Here is a 4,473-nt window from a genome sequence, read left to right as displayed (position 1 = left end):
AGGGATTCCCTTTTTTTTTTTTTTTTTTGGTCAGATGAACCCCTAAAATATTTACTTGAAGTAACCCTTGAGATTGTAAGTCAATATTTTCATAAACACATTTGCAGTTTCCAGGTTCTCTGATGTTGGTCAATTTATTATTTATTCAGAAATATTTATTTATTTCAGCCATTTTTTGTGGCCTTTTTTGCCCTCTGGACAGTATAGAAAGCAAACAGAAAGCAAAGTCGGAGAGAGAGCCAGGACTCAAAACTCGGGTCCCCAAAGCTCAACTATATGTTACATAAAGTATATGTCAGAGCACTGCCCAAAAGGCTATCATATCCAACTACATTCTTATGATTTAAATAATTAATTTTTTCCTTCTTTCCTGCAGTTCGTTTACAAACTCTGCCCTACAGCAAACTCACGTCCATCCTGAAAGGATACAGATTTAGGGAGGAGGAAGGTAATGTTTGGACACACACAACCACTAGAACTTCTCAACTACGTGCAGCTTATTCTTTTGAGTAGGGGTCAAAGGTCAAACCAAAAAGGAACCCATCAATCAACATGAGGCAGAAGATCTGTCAATCAATCACACTTGATTAGCCATCAGCATCAACACTGAGGGAGCATCTCAAAAACGAAACACGCCTCCGAGAATCAAACTCCTCAAATAGAGCTCTTATTTATAGACCATTTAAACTAGATCAAAATCAAAACAGTAGGGCTGTCAAAAAAAAAAAAATCGAATTTCGAATATTCGAATTAAAAAAAAGAAAAATCCGCATTCGAATTTAAGGTCTGCGTCAGCCGTCAGTGTTAGCCTATGATGTGTTAGCCTGATGCTTTTGTTAGCCTATCCAGTTGAACCCACTAGATGCGGCGCTGCTACGTTGTTCATTCATATATTGCGGAAAACGAGAGCATCAGTGTGGAGATGTTGTTTACGTCAAAACTGAAACCAAGCCGTTCACACAGAACGCATATTTGAATAAACGTGCATAATATTTTGCTCGATGCACCCTCTTGTGGCCTCAGGAGAGAAGCCAAAAGCTTTTTTCCCCCTAACTGAAATTATGCCTTTTAAATTCTAATATAATTCGAATTTTGATAATATTTAAGTAGAAAATTCGAATTTAGTTTTTCAGTCATTTTGACAGCCCTACAAAACAGACACACAAATGGTGTGATAAAGCGAATCAGAGTCGTGAGACCACACATGGTGATGTGTAGATTTGTGTGTTGTTCATTCCAGGTGTGACAGATTTACTATAAAACAGCAGCACCAAAAGAAAACATTATAAACACACAAACACAGTTGTCAGGTGAGCTCAGGTGTCTTACAAACCTGCCACCCATCACACTCGCACTCACACTCACACACACACACACACAGAGTGGCATGATGATATATGGATTGGTTAGCGCTTATTGATTGGTGAATAATGACCAGATGTGACTCAGCTGGGAAAGATGCAGATGGCAGCAATGAACGCAAGAAAGCATGTGTGTGTGCATAGAGCAGATGTTAATATCACCAAATGAAATACTCAAGTCTAGTCTCAGCCTCATATAACAAACATACAGATTAAGATTCTAAGTTTATGCAACTTTTGAGAGTAAGGGCATTAATAAGACCTCCTGAAAACAGCTTTCCTGATAGTAATACTATAATAATAATATAAACATATATACAGTAGAGATCAAAATTAGAGAACAATTTCCTAAATTTCGAGGTCAATGATAAGACCTATTTGAAGTTATCCTAACAGTAGAAAAAGTGCAGTTTTTAAAGCATATTTCATGAGTTAGATATATTCTGAAGCACAGTATAAAAACTTAAATGAGATATTTGAAAAAGCACACTGATATAATTAGAGAACATTTTTAGATACCTCCCAGTTATTGGTGTTCATCTGGCACCTCATCTAATTTCCTTCATTATCTGACAAACCTTATTTAACTGACAGCCTAACTTTCCAGTTTTCACTGACTTTGCAAAATGGTGAGCCAATCTCAAAGTGACAGAAACCCTCCGACAGCAGGTTGTCCAGATGAAGGCCACTAGCAGCCAAAGCAAGAGAAGTTAGTCATTCCAAATCTGTGATTTCTAGAATATTGCATCTTTACAATGTCTCTAACTTATTCAAGTCCCCTAAAAAGGCTGGTCTTCCACGAAAGACAAATGCAAGAGAGGACAGGATAATGCGGAGAATCTCAATGGGCAATCGGTTTAACACTGCAGCTGGAATTGCTCATCAGTTCAGCAACGGACAGGGCAAGGATCTATCTCGGCAAACAGTGTCTCGACATTTAAGAGAAGTCGGACTGAAAGCCCACACTGCAGTGTCCAAACCTCTCATCAGCAGAAAGAATCAAAAAGCTAGCCTAACCTATGTTGTGTGGACAGAGGAGAACTGGTCCAAAGTTCACTTAAGTGATGAGAGCAAGTTTAATTTATTTGGGTCCGATGGGAAACATTATGTTCATCGTCAAACTGGGGAAAGACTGAACCAAAAGTGTGTAAAGAAGTTGGAGAAAGGTGGAGAAGGAAGTGTCAGGGTTTGGCAAATGTTTTCTGCAGCAAGAGTTGGGCCTCTTAAGGCGCTTTCTCACTGCGTAGTTCTAGGAACTTAGTTTGTGGGTTTCGTGATAACGGAGATGGAATGTAAACGCACAATTTACGTGATTGAAAGAGCATGAAAATCTGACAAAATTTCCTATGACAATTTGTAGTTTTATCATAGAGATTGAGAAAAGAACATAACGCTGCAGACAACAGGTAAATGGCGTGATCACTGTTTTCTATGTTTGTGGAATAAATATTTTTACACAGCTTTTTTAAAAATGCCAGTAGCCGGTGTTTCGTAAGCGTTTGGCCAATCAGTGTGAACATGTACGTCACTGTTTTAGACCCTACTCTGAAGTAGGAGCTAATTTAGTTGCCCCAAAATACGTTCCTTGTTCCTGCGGTGCGAACACACCCAAAAGCAGGAACTTCCGCCAATACTTCTCGGAACTATGAATATGTTCCTCCGGTGCAAAAGCGCCTTTATACAGCTACATGGCAGTGTGAATGCAAATGTTTATCTGAACCTCCTGCGGCAGTATGCGGTTCCTTTCCTGCGTTCATCGCCCAATCAGCAAGCAGTTTTCATGCAAGTCATGTCCCAGTCACAGAGCAAAAAAGGTAAAGCAGTTACTTGAAGCTGCAAACCCTGAAATAATGAAATGGCCAGCCCAGAGTTCTGATCTAAACTCGATTGAGAATCTCTGGAAAATCTTTGGTGACAAAGTTATGGCTAAGAAAACCACTGCAGTCACCAAACTGTGGAAGAGACTAGAAGTAGAGTAGACCAAAATCACACCAGAGCAGAGCAGTGTGAGAGACTAGTGATGTCCTGTGGCTGCAAATGTGCTGAAGTTATTCAAAGCAAGGGCCTCTACACTTCCTACTAATTTTTGACTGCTGTAACCTTCAGAAACAATCATTAATCATTCACAATCATTGCTGTTCTCTAATTTTGATCTCTGTTTTCCACAAAATTAAGGGTTTTTGTTGAAGTGATTTTTTTTTATTTTTATAAAACACTTATAAAAAGCTATGTTCTACTAGCATGATATAGCCACAACTAAAATTCCTTCAAATTTTAAAGGGGTCATATGATGCTTTTTTAAAGATCATTATTTTGTGTATTTGGTGTAACAGAATATGTTGACATGCTTTAATGTTCAAAAAACACATTTTTCAAATACTGTACATTATTGTAGGTCCTATATGCCTCGCCTCTCTCAAACGCTTCGTTTTCTACAAAGCCCCCTCCTTTGACAAGCGCAGTCCGCTCTGATTGGCCAGCTGACCCAGTGCACTGTGATTGGCCGAACACCGCAAGCACTCGTCGGAAATGTAACGCCCCTTACCATAATCGTATGCACAATCAGCTTGTAACACTCCAAAGAGAAAGGAAAACTTGAAATCGCATCATATGACCCCTTTAAACAATGAAGATTACATCATTTCTAAAAAAAAAGTGTTTATAAACTGTTCTCTAATTTTGATCTCCACCCTCCACTCTGACAACTATAACATTTTAAAAATTATTTTTAATTCTGTAAGAATAGGAAAGAACATTAGGTAAAAACATTGGCTAAATGCTTTACATCAGATGTTGTTTTTCTGTCTAAGCGGGTGATTCTTGGCCAGAATAAGTTAAAAGTGGACCAAACAGTGAGCAAAAAGTCATTGTGAGAATAATATCAATCATACGAACTTTAAAGGGGTCATATGACGTTGCTAAAAAGAACATTATGTTGTGTATTTGGTGTAATGCAATGTGTTTATGCGGTTTAAGTTTCAAAAAACTAATTTTTCACAATGTACATTATTGTTTCTCCTCTATGCCCCGCCTTTCTGAAACGCGTCGATTTTTACAAAGCTCATCATTCTAAAAAAGCGAGGTGTGCTCTGATTGGCCAGCTACCCAGTGC

At 38.5% G+C, this 4,473-nt stretch overlaps 1 protein-coding gene across 2 annotated transcripts in view; it reads right to left on the bottom strand.

Annotated features, from left to right (window-relative positions):
• LOC107755262 (E3 ubiquitin-protein ligase SH3RF1-like) overlaps window positions 1–4,473 on the bottom strand; it is a 62,484-nt gene that overhangs the window by 38,426 nt on the left and 19,585 nt on the right. The gene's annotated exons all lie outside the window — the stretch shown is intronic.

The sequence above is a fragment of the Sinocyclocheilus rhinocerous genome, unplaced genomic scaffold, assembly GCF_001515625.1.
Source record: "Sinocyclocheilus rhinocerous isolate Xijiao unplaced genomic scaffold, SAMN03320098_v1.1 scaffold562, whole genome shotgun sequence".
NCBI classification, from domain to species: domain Eukaryota; kingdom Metazoa; phylum Chordata; class Actinopteri; order Cypriniformes; family Cyprinidae; genus Sinocyclocheilus; species Sinocyclocheilus rhinocerous.
The sequence above is the reverse complement of the archived record's forward strand: the minus strand, read 5'-3'. Positions and strand labels throughout refer to the sequence as shown.